The sequence below is a fragment of the Lagopus leucura genome, unplaced genomic scaffold (assembly GCF_019238085.1).
Source record: "Lagopus leucura isolate 7727_CA_CO unplaced genomic scaffold, USGS_WTPT01 Super-Scaffold_100019, whole genome shotgun sequence".
NCBI classification, from domain to species: Eukaryota; Metazoa; Chordata; class Aves; order Galliformes; family Phasianidae; genus Lagopus; species Lagopus leucura.
Genome location: NW_024962273.1, coordinates 6,469,380 through 6,481,403, shown reverse-complemented (window position 1 = coordinate 6,481,403; position 12,024 = coordinate 6,469,380). Strand labels below are relative to the sequence as shown.

The 12,024-nt window shown below is 43.2% G+C and overlaps 1 protein-coding gene across 3 annotated transcripts in view; it reads left to right on the top strand.

Moving 5' to 3' along the window:
• The first annotated feature begins 1,920 nt into the window (after positions 1 to 1,920).
• MGAT5 (alpha-1,6-mannosylglycoprotein 6-beta-N-acetylglucosaminyltransferase) overlaps positions 1,921 to 12,024 on the top strand; it is a 113,525-nt gene continuing 103,421 nt past the window's right edge. For 2 of the 3 annotated variants that reach the window (XM_042877676.1, XM_042877674.1), the window contains exon 1: positions 1,924 to 2,000. The gene's annotated coding sequence lies outside the window, so the exon portion shown is untranslated. Of the gene's footprint in view, positions 2,001 to 12,024 lie in introns of all 3 variants that reach the window. The other variant, XM_042877675.1, reaches the window with a different exon arrangement.

Below are 12,024 nucleotides of genomic sequence, written 5' to 3'. Positions count from 1 at the left end.
AAGAACCCCTTCTTTTACTAGGGAAGGAATAGAGAGCCTGCTACCTTACCTCGTTCTCACTTAATTAAGGCAATTGTTTTGCTCACCTGTGCTTGATTTTTTATTCAGCTGTGTCAGATGTAATTACTGCAAAATGTACAGTGTAACTTCTTAATGCTGTATAGAGGATCTGGTTGGTATCCTTTGGTTAGAAAACTATTAGCTAGTCAGATTTACTGTTGTCTTGGGGAGGAGTTCTCCTTGTTTTCTGCGTATATTTCAATAATGGACAATATCAAACCCCAAAGTGAATACAAGGTGAGTTTAGCTGTTTTGTATGAGCATCCTAAATTATAATCCTAATATAAACAGAAAAGAACTGAAGTGCAGTAGACAGCATTGTTTCACTTACTTTGTTTCCTTGTTACCAGAGCCTGTTCCACAAACACTGCAAATCACAGTGGCTCTTTCAAAAAATTACTCATTTTACACAGAAAGAGGCCCAAGACTTTGATCACAGGAAGCCTTGTAAGATGTTCAAATCCCCAGCCTCTCATTAAGTAACAGAAAGAACCTAGAGCCAGGAACACAGCATATTGCTGGGTGAAAAGGGAGACTGACCTGCATGGCCACACTGTAGGATGTTTGTGGTGCAAACAAGTGTCTTTCAGCGCATGCTATGTGCATTATGAACTTTTGTCTTGGGGAGAATCCCAAAATGAATAGCACTGAGCACTAGCAAAGATATACTAGATAACCTTTAAGGCTGCTTTCAACCCGAGCCCAAGATCTGGAGGAACTGTTGCCAAAACCATTCTAGCTTACTAGATTTTATTTATCCATTTACTGGGGGGTGGGTGTAACCATTTTATGATAATTCCGAGCCAGCAATGCGTGCTTGCAGCATAGAACACCAAATCCATTCTGAGCTCAGTTATGAGAGGGGTGGCTGCAGGGCAAGGGAGGGCATCATCCCCCTTTGTTTCAACCTTTTGAGGCCCCATCTGGAATGCTGCATCCAGGCCTGGGGCCCCCAGCACAAGAGAGATGTGGAGCTGCTGGAGTGGGTCTAGGGGAGGCCACGAGGACACTCAGAGGGCTGGAGCACTTCTACGAAGGCCAGCTGAGAAGGGTAGGGCTTCTTCAGCCTGGAGAAGGAAAAGCTCCAGGGAGACCTCACTGGGGCCATCCAGTGCCAGAGGGAAGCTTACAAGCAGGAGGGAGGGCCACTTGACTCAGGTAGACAGCAATAGAACAAAGGCGAACTAGGGTTCTACGGCACGTGAAGATAGCTGTAAAGGACGCGGATACGGGCTTACTCCAGTCTGTACTAATCCTTCTTTTCCTTACCGGGGTTGCGGTTAAACCACAACCGATCTCGGCCGGACCCGTCGCTCAGCGGGAGGCGCTGCCGCCCACCAGGTGTCGCCCTCCGCCCGCCGCTGCCCCGCGCCGCAGACATCCCGTCTCGCCGCTCGCGCAGCGTGGGCGTCCTGTGATTAAAAATACAGCGGCGTCCTCGGCCCCGACAGCTCCCTGAGCTCCGTTTCTGCTATCGTTTAAAAGAGCTCTAAGGAACGCGCTTTAAAGACGCGCGCTGCGATCCGCGCTACGGCGCAGCGCTTACAGAAAAGCCCTAACTGAACTGACGAACCCGCCTCGGGCCGCCGCGCCGTGAGGGCTGCCTGAGGGGCGACCGTTACGACCGTTAACGGCTCTCAACAGCGACGCGCTCGCGCTTTGCACGCGCTCCCTGCCTGCCTCTCAACCTCTCGCAAGCGCTTCCGGCCCGCCGGCCGCGCTCCTTCCCGCCCTTCTCTTCGCGCGGTTGTCGCTTCGCTCGGGCTCGCGGCCGGCAATTTGCAGACGCTCCCTGCGCCCGCCCGCCTTCGGGTGGCCCGGCCCCCACGGCGCGGCGCTGCATAGCCCAGCCCAGCCCGCGCCGGCCTCCGCCGAGGGACCATGGGCGATGCGCTCCTCCCGGCGCGGGGGGCTGCGGCGCACGGGCGGCGTCGGAGGAGGTGAGGCGCAGCGGGAGGCTCTCGGAGTGCGGGGCCGCCGTCCCCTCAGGCCGCGGCGGCGACGCGGTCGCGATGCGGCCGCTCCCTCGGCCTCTTCGCCGCGGCCGCGCGGGGCGGCGGCCGCCTCTCGGCGCCGCATCGCCCCTCGCAGCCCTCGGGCGGCCCGGCCCGGCCGGGAGAGCGGCGCGAGGAGCGGCCGGAGCTCGGCCTTCGCGGCCCGGCCGTCCCCGTCACCTTGCGTAACGACCTTCCCGGGCACCGCCGCGGACGGGCTGCCGCGGGGCCGAAGTGCCGGCGGGGCGGCGGGCGGACGTCGGAACGTCCGTGCTTACGGCGGGGATCCGCAAGCCTTTAGGGAGAGAAAAAGGTTTCCTGAAAGCTGTCACCCGCCTGCCGGCTTCGCCGCGCTGTCGCTAGCAGCGTTTGGCGAAAGGTTCTGTGGCGGAGAGGCTGGGTGTAACGATGCTCCGCTTCCAGGTTCGCTCGTCGGCGCTGTGCGCTGGGATCGCACGGACGCGGCCCCGTGCGAAGGGCGCGGCGGGCCCGGGGCGCTCTGTGCGCTCGGTCGCGCGAACGGCGGCTTCGGGAGACCGCGCCGAGCCTGCCCCGAGTTCTGTCATCTCCCCGTGGCGAACTTAACTTTTCCGTACGTGCGGGGGAAGATAGATGTCCCCTTGTGTTCAGGAGCTAATCTAGGGTGAGTCTTTCTTAAATGCTAATGTAGGGAGTGTAGGTTCCATCTTTTCCAGATGTGGTGTAGCGCGGATCTCACCTTTTGAAGGCAGGTTTCTCTTCCAGGCAACGAGGTCAGGAAACTTCGGAGGATTCCTTCTTGTTAGGTCTCGATACGACAGTCTCTCTCCATGCCTACAGCAGGAATAGAATACTCTTAAAATGAAGGCTTGCTCTTGAGATTTGTGTTACTTGAATTTACAACCCTGTGTGCCTGACAAGCTCTGTTGCTTCTCCCCATGAAATGCTATGATAGCCTTTTCAACAGTGTGACTCATATCCCTAAATACAGGAGTGAATTTTGACTTAGTACAATGCAAGTGCTTTATCTCAGCAAACAGCCTTGTGTAGAAAACGCAGAGATGGTGGAGGGAATGTCACTTGCTGTATCTATTAATCTTTGTCCTCAGAAGGACAGCATTTGAGGTTGTTTCCTTGTTGGAGTTCTGTCTTCACTCCCAATTCAATGAGATAATGTCGGTTCTTTCTAAATAGTTTTACCATTTCGTGAAGGGCTGAAAACCATTTTTAAAAGGAGGAACTAGTTTGTTCTTGTTGTTTATTACTGAAACTGTATAGCCTGGGGACATTGAGCCCATTTCAGTCTAAATGGGTGATGTACCTTTTTCTTTCTTCCTTTCTGTGTAATGACTGTTCTTTGTGAGAAATTCTGCTTACTGCAAAACCCACAGTTCACTCAGTCACTTGTGTCTGCCAAACTGAAGGATAGGAAAAAATCCTTCATAGGTTGTTGGTTTTTTTTGGTGTTTTCACTGCATACAAGATAACTTGCCATACTACCTCCTAGTCTGTATCTGTCTGAGAGAATATAGGGAGCAATTTAAAGTGAAGCAGTGTGTTTAGTGAAAACTGTTCAGTGCTTTTTTTAACGTTTACGGATTGTTTCCTCTTTCTGTTAGACAGAATGTGAATTTGTTTTGTGTGAGTGTGTAAGGATTAAATAATATATGCTTCCCTTTCCTGAGTCGTTAATCCATCTTGCTGACTAGGAAGAAGCCGGCTTGTACAGCCTGAACTGAAAAGATGCTGAAAGACAAAGTGGCTGAATAGTGAATATAAGAAGATCAGGTTGTTTAAAGTCCAGAAACTAAACTGCCTAAAACTTGGGAAGCAGCCAGCAACCCAGAGTGCAGATCATCTAAAATCCTTAATCTGCTTCATGAGGTAGAATCTGGCAAAATATTGAAGTGTTCTAGATTCCTAAAATGATTTGAATAAAGACAGCTGTTGTCAGTCCTAAGTCATCTTCTTCCAACCAAAATCCTTTTCCTTGATTTAAACAACAAAAAACAACTAAAAGCTTTGTGGCTGGTATAAAGGTTTACATGTAACTTTTATACTAAAAGATTTATACCATCAACTTCTGTACTTGAGTCAATGTGTAGCATCTTGGTAGCCCTACTAATTTCAGTCTTACTTACATCCTTGCAATTTTTTTTTTGTTGTTTCTGACATTGTATTCTACTGTAATCTACCAATTTTGCTGCCCTGTAAGATAACTTAATGAGCAGTTTTCCTCCTTGTGTAGGCTTTCACATTTTAACAACACTTTAGGTGTTGTTGCTATTAAGTGCCCTGCACTGACAGGGTAAGTTGATTATAACGGTGTGGTAGGTATTTTGGAGACTTTTGTAAATGCAGTATTTGTATTCTGAGCAGATGGGATTCTAAATAAGATTGCCTGGGTGTCTCATGAGAGAATGGGAGCTTTAGTTCAATGTTATTGGCAGGAGAGGTGAGTGGTAATGGAGATATAGTGGCAAACATGCTTTCATGGTCTAATTTAGTGTATACTTAGTCTATTAAATAGATAGTGGGGAGGAAAAAAAAGTCAGGTTCTGATATGGCTTATTTATTCATAAGGTTCCTTTATGTCACGTTGTTCCCAAAGTACCAGCAGAAGTCACTTGTTTATCCTGATTTGGAACCACAGCAATACTGCTGCAGCCACTTGGCACTGAACATCAGGAGTAGCTGCTGAAGAAGGTGAGTGTGCTGCACAGTGCTAATTGGCTGGGGAATCTGATGAGGAGAGACTCAGAAATTGAGCAGTTTTCCTGTTTTTATGTCTTCGGTTTAAGGGACTGGAGTAGTACAGTGCCATCCTTTAGCTTTCTCTACTTTTGTTTTTCCTTTGTCATTTTTCTTTATTATTATTATTATTATTTTACAGTTACTGTAATCCATAGCCGTGGAAAGAAGGTAAACAGGTTTTTATGCAAATCAGCATTAGTTCAGTGAATGGATTTGGATATTGAGATAGGCATTCTAATTGGACAGTGTTTGGGGACTGTAATTATGGAGAACTGGTGGCCCAAGTGCTGTTAGAGCCCCTCGGCTATGGGGCGTCTGCTTTTCATGACAATGCAAATTTTCATCAGGGTGGGAAGCTTCCCTCTTCTGTTCCAGACATAATAGTTCAGCTGTACCTTGAGATAAATTGTCAGGGTTTTGTTTTTGCCTTGCAAAAAGTTGTTTTGCTGGTTTTAATCAGGTGAAGCCTTGAAGCCCAAGGTCTGTATTCATTCCATCAAGCCCCTTCCAGGAACTTCTGCTAAAATGGTGGCATTTGCCTATGTTTGTAGCACCTTGTGTACTAGGGAGACACAAAGCACAGAACAAAGAAAATTAGTTTGAGGGACAGGAATTCTCTCGTTGAATGCTCTAAGTAGCAAAGTCCTTTTCATGAGGAAGATTGTAAGTCAATGATGTGATTCATTTGATTTATTATTCATGGTTTGTATGAGCTAAGAATCCTGTGATCCTTGCCCTTCTTTGAGTCTCAGAAGGTCCTGTTATTCCTATTAGCTAAGTACATTTCTTCATACATCCCACAGGCATTCCAAAATGTTTAACCTTGACTATTAGTCCAACTAACTGCTATTTGCCTTACTGCTTTTTGTTTCCTGATAAGAGACAATAATATTTGACAGTAATCAACCATTTGGTTTGACCTCATTCCCCTGACAAAGGAGTTCTCATAGGTAAGAAATAGCAGGCAGATGGTTTTACAGTGACTTATTTTTCTTTAAATAAGAAAGGAGGAGTTCCATACTGATAGAAAGAGCTGATTTCACTTTTACCAGCTGTTGTTCTTGGATCGTGTTGTTTGCTGCCTTCTTCATGTAAATTTTTTTTTGCTGTAAAATATATTCCTTTTTGCTGTATTTCCTTGGAGTAGCTTTATAACTAAACTCATTCTTCAGCCTTGTTAGAAATCTAGCAAATTAAGCTTATTGCTGTTTCCTTTCTGTCACCTGTTAAGGCTGCTTTTCCTTTCTTCCCTATGAATCAGACCAATCACACAAGCACTGTGACTGGTGCATTAGTGTTTTATGTAACCTGTGTTGAGGTCCTCTCGGAGCATTTTCAGATAGCTTCTAATCAAGTTGTCATTAAAGGTAAAAGCTGCAGTGAATTTTCATTCCTGCCATATTCTGCGGCCTTGAGGTTTATTGACCGTGTGATGTCTCAAGAGACTGAACCTTGACACACCAGTGCACTGTGTGATAGTCCTTGTCTGTAAGGTGTGTGACTGCAGTGGGGTAACACTCTTACAGCAGATCTTTGGTAGTGCAGAGCTATATGCATACATTTCACTGGGGCAGCAATTCTCTTGGGTTTAAAACACCGTCTCTTATCTCTCTCCTCCTTATCCCCTCCCTGCTCTCTCCATGTTTGTTCCTTTGCTGCAGAGAGCTGTTCTTTTCTCCTTCCCTGCCCACAGGTATGTCGGATAGAATGAAAATACAAATCTCCAGGAGTTGCTTTAGTGCAGTTTTTGAAAGTTGCCCTTGAACTCTATCTTGATGGGTCCTGTTTGAGTGCCATGCATGCATAGATTTGATTTTCCATGCTGTAGACAAAGAGTAAAGTTACTGGAGTTAAGATACCGTTGAGAAAGTTTTGTGCTGTACCATTTGCCCTCTGTATCAAACCTGCAATTCTTTCCTTTTCTTTAATTTTTGAGGGGAAAAAAAAAAAAAAAAAAAGGAATAAAATTGAGGAATGTTTCTAATCTAGTAATTATCCAGCTTTTAGATTGTTTGTTTTATACCAAAGCATTGTAACAGCGTTCAATGTTGAAAGCTGAATGAAATTGTTTGCAAAGCCTAACTAGAGTGAATGTCCCACACTGTTCCCAGTCCCCTGTTGTGAGAAGACTATGTCTGTGTAAGAAAAATGTTCGTAGGACTAAAATGCCTTGAAAATGGTACCCTAAGTAACATGAACTGTCAGATAGTTTTCCTGAAGTTGGTTTGAATTGCTCATTTCTACCTAGATACTGTTAAACTTGCTGGTTTTAATAATTAAAATAGTAATAAATATGGAAAATGTAAAAGCTGCTTAGAAGTATTAAGCAAACAGTAGCATCCACACCTTCACCTATTAACACTGTCAGTTTTTTGTCTTATATTTGGTATGGATTGTACATGAAAATGGACACCACCACCTCTTTTCTTAAAAAGATCAGAGTATTACCTTTCTGTGTCTGCCGTGTGTGTGTTTCCTGATCTTGGAATTTGAGCCACCTGGCAAGGAACCTTCTTCCTGAGGGGGGAAAAAGAAACTAAGCAGGTATGTATATCATGCCTGGGAAAACTCTGAAATATTCTTACGCTGACATTTTCATAGGTTCTTTGCAAATACTTTGATAAAGGAGCGTCACAGCACTGTTTTCTGTGCATACTAATACCTTGTGTGTGGATACAGCTTTCCTGTCTGCTTAGCACACTTTAAAAATAACCCAAGAAGCAGCTCTGAAACGCTCAGCACCTCTCCTTTTGGAACACTGACAATTCTTACAGAAATGTATTTCGCTAATGGTAGTCATACAGGGGATTCAGGAGTTGTTCTGGCAGGAGGAGGGGCTGCAAAACAAGGGGGCCGTTCCCTAGGTAGCAATGAGATGTTTAAAAAACAAGTAGTTCAGCAGTGTGAGTGAGGTACCAGTTCATTGCTCAGGCAGTAAGTGTCACAGAGGGATGATTTCAAGTACTGAAGGGAGCAGAAGAGTGCTTTCAATCTCTGTGTGTTGATGGAACTTCAGGTGCAAAATATTTAAAATATGTATCTCTATTTGGGGGGATTCTGGAGAAAGTTCTAGCAAGAAAGAATCTGGAAAAATATTCAAAGAACTGAAGCAAATGGCTTTGAGAGAGGTTTTTGAAGAGCTCAGTTGTTGTCTGAAAGTTTGGTGTTTGTAAGTCAGAAATTGAGTGTGAACTTTAAACAGATATAAAGCAAAATCAGAGAGAAAGCGATTTTCTTTCCTCTTGGCTTTAATTAAGACGAATTCTCGTGCTTTGATGAGAATTTGTCAGTGAAATCAGTATTTGTGTTTCCTGATCTGACCGAACAGGAAAAGGATGTGGAATGCTCTGTGTAGGCAAAAGATAAAAAAAAAATAGTAAAATAATAATAACAATTCTCAGTCTTCAGCACTCAGACTTCAGGATCAGTTGTAGTGGATGTTTGACCAGGCTATTAGAGCTATGTTGTTTCAGTCACTTCTTCAGCACTATTGATTCTCTAACTAGGTAGTGAAATGTATCATTCTATTTATTCTGTAGAACCATCCATGCTTTGCAACTACTTTTCTTTTACTAGAATGGAAAGAAAGCATGCAAAGGGAGAGTCCTGCAAATGCTTCCAGTGTATTTTTCTGCTCAACCTTACAGCTGTTTTACCATATGTAAAATCAACTATTTCTGAATACTTTAGAAGCCTTTAATCAAGTTAAATGGAGGTTATTGCTACACTTGAAAGTGAGATTTTTGTTTCTACTGGCCATTTTGTTGGAGACCAAGTTTACTTATAAATCAGTTCTAGAAATAATCTTTGCCCTGATATTACAACTTTTCTTGAAAGACAAATATAATCTGTATGCCCCTAGTAAATACTAATCTGTAGTTCTTGCTGAAATACTTCCCAGTTTTTGTCAGTGTTTTGAAAGTCATGTTAAATTGGATAGTAAAACAGGAATTTCAGAATTCTCTTTAATGGTGTAAATTAAATAGGGAGCAAGGAAGAATTTCAGACTGGAAGATCATTTCGGTTTTGGCCGCTGCCAGCTAGCTGCTGAGATGAAGTTCCATGGCAATAGGACTTGCCTGCCATCGGTCCAGTAGTTCATCTCACTGGCTGATCCACACTGACTTCTGAGCAGCCCGTGAAGGAGCAGCTTACAGCACCGTTGGTAGCGCGCTTCTGGCCTGTACTGAAAGGAAGGGGCTTTTTTTCATGATGTAAAGAGACTTTCTGCACAGTGGGTACAGTTCTGTCTGATTTAAAAGGCATGCTGAAATTCACATAAGCTCTACATGAGCGGATGCAGTTTAAACCTCTGTCTTTACATGCTGAAACTAGTACGGTGAGGCCCAAGTGTGCTCTTAAACTTCCCTCTGACAGCTGTAGTGACTGATAAAAAAAAAAGTATCAGCTTGTAACAGATTTCATTTCTGTTCAGCTTGTGTTGAAGTCTTTGTACCTTTATTCATTTCTGGGGGTAGTACCTTCCTTGTGTCCTGGTTACACATCTTGCACACTGTTACAGAATGTTACAGAAGAATGCCAATATTAGAGTACTTAAAATGTGTCTAAGAGCGCTTCCCTGCATACTGAAAAACTGACAAGTAGTGAGCTAAATCAGACAGAAGGTAGAAAACTGTAGAAAACTTTTAAGAAAACTGTACTTGAAAAAGTAATTCGTACTTTCAATATGTGAGGAAAATCTGTTCTACATTAATTTGTGTTTCTTAGATCTGAAAAGGTGGGGTAGATGACCATTCAAATAATCTAATTTCTCATAAATTAGGTTTAAAAAAAAACAAACCAAAACCAAGTCTTTTCTCTTTCACATGCATGTTTCAAGAACAAGTTTGTTGCATCTCATGTATTTGGGCAACTGTCTTTTACTCTCTTCTTATTTTTGCACATAGGGCAACAAAGCTAATAGAAGGGCTGGAAGACATGGCCTGTAAGGAGAGGCTGAGGATACCAGGTTTGTCTAGTTTGAAGAACAGGAGCTCAGGCACTGGAGCAGGCTTCCTACATTCATTCAGATGCCCCATGCCTGTCAGTGGTCAAGAGGCATTGCCCTCAATGGCATGTTTTAACTTTTGATTAGCCCTGAAGTTGGACTCAATGGTCTTTTTGTGTCCTGTCCAACTGAATTATTGCACCATTAGTTCTGTGTTCTGCTAGAACTGCTCTGGCCTCTCTTCAGACTGTTGTTCTGATCTTATGAGTTGATATGGCAAACTTGAGTTGTCTGCTGAATACGTCATACTTGAATTCTGTTGCACAACTCATAATTAGGTATTAGATGTGTTGTTTGCAATATTCTGTAATCCAAAGGTCTTCAAATGCCATTTTATAATTTCCTTTACCTTATGCTTAGCAAACATTCTGATGCTTTGATCAGAGAAAATTACCATGGAGTTCACTGGAGGTTTTACATGGGAATGTCATTACTTTTCCTGGTCTCCCCAAAGGCTGGAGTTAGATGGAGCTGTGCCACCATGCCTGTCTCTCTCCAGTACCTGTCAGAGCATTCTGTGGCAGTGCAGTGAACTGCTGAGAATCTGATGTGGCCTGGCCATGGATGGCTTCTTCGTGTTTGGTTGTTCACATCCCAGAATGAAAATGTTCCCTAGGTAGCTTCACCTTTTGCCTTTGTAAGTTGGGGAAAGAGCTTAGAAGGGAATAAAGCTGTTTCTCAGTGACAGTGCTTTGACTGCTGGAGCGTCAGCCTCATTAAAAGATTGTGTTCTTAGTACTTAAAATGCTGGGTTCATAGACGGTTAATGCTCTGTCCACTAGGCCAAGTGCTCCCAGTTTTATCTAACAGATTAATGGTCCTTCTCAAAAAACAAAAACCCTTCCTTTTTCCAAGTACTATCAATATACATATTTGTGCTTATCCCAATTAGGAGAAAAATATCCTTTTCCCTACATGAATTTCTCAGATTTCATGCTGTTGATTTTGGATGTGTGTTATGAAAAGAGCTTTTTAATTAAGGTAAACTCTTGCTTTTTCACAAGCTGTAGAGTATTTTTAAGTACGCCACTCACCTCATTAAATAACCAAAAATTGACATTTTGTTAGAAAGGCTGCTGATGCAATATCGTAGTTTGGCAGAAGTTACTCAAACCATAAAATGCTCAGTATTTTTACCTTGCCTTTATTGCGGGGATGGGAATCAGCATAATTGCCTGATTTGTAGTTGCTCAGGATAAAGATGTGTCACGTTGACAAAAATAGAAATGAAAACCCTTTTTATTGTTTATTTTGTACTGACCAGCTCTGTCATCCTTGGACTTGACAAACAGAATGAGAAATTTGTCAAATGTTATTATTTGAAATGATTAGAAAATTTGTTATGTCTCTTTTTTTAATTTTCCAGTGCATTCTCATTTAGACTGTGTGTGGCTGAATGCACTGATGACAGTTGTCCAGTTATTGTGATCTTAAGATCTTTATTTCCTTATTTGATGTTTTTAAGGGTGTTTTTTTTACAAAGTACACCAGCGTTTGAGATGTAAAACTGATAGAAAAAAAGAAACAGCATTAGAAGTTCTCCAGAATACTTCTAGAGAGGTGTAGGGGTTTTGGCCATACCCTCCTTTTCATCTTGGCTTGTATCCGTCTCCTTTCTTCTGTTTTATCTAACATGAAGCATGTTTTCTGGTGTTTTTTGTCACTGCTCCTTAGTTGTTGCTATTCCTGCTCTCTGTTCTATATCTTAGAAAGACTGAAGGGCAAATCCTGTTGTGCTCTCTTTATTTGGCCTTCAGAAGATATGCAGGCAATGTAAGCATTTCTGTTCTCAGCCTGGCTGCCTCTCCACTGGAAGCAGCCTTCTGCTAGACTCAAGATTTTAGTGAATAAAATATCTTATTCAACAGATGCATCAACACTGAGAAATAGCTGAATTTGAAGTCAGTTGTCTGAGACTTCATTTTTCTAGGAAGTGTTTTTGAGGATCTTTGCAGTACTTGAAGAGGCAAAAATCTCTTTCACAGTAGAGACTTTGGAGTTGTTTTTGCCTTTCTTCCCCAGACATTTCATCTTCAAGGATGACTTGACTCTCCCTCTCCCCCCCCACTTTTAAGCTCTACTCTGTGTGTTTCTTCCCATCTCCCAAAGTGTACTCCTGAAATTCTCTCATGTTTATACAACCTGTTTCCTTTTTAAGTAACATAAGAAATATTTACTGCACTCATTTACTTTCAGACTTGGACTAAGACAGATCTCGTCATCCTTACC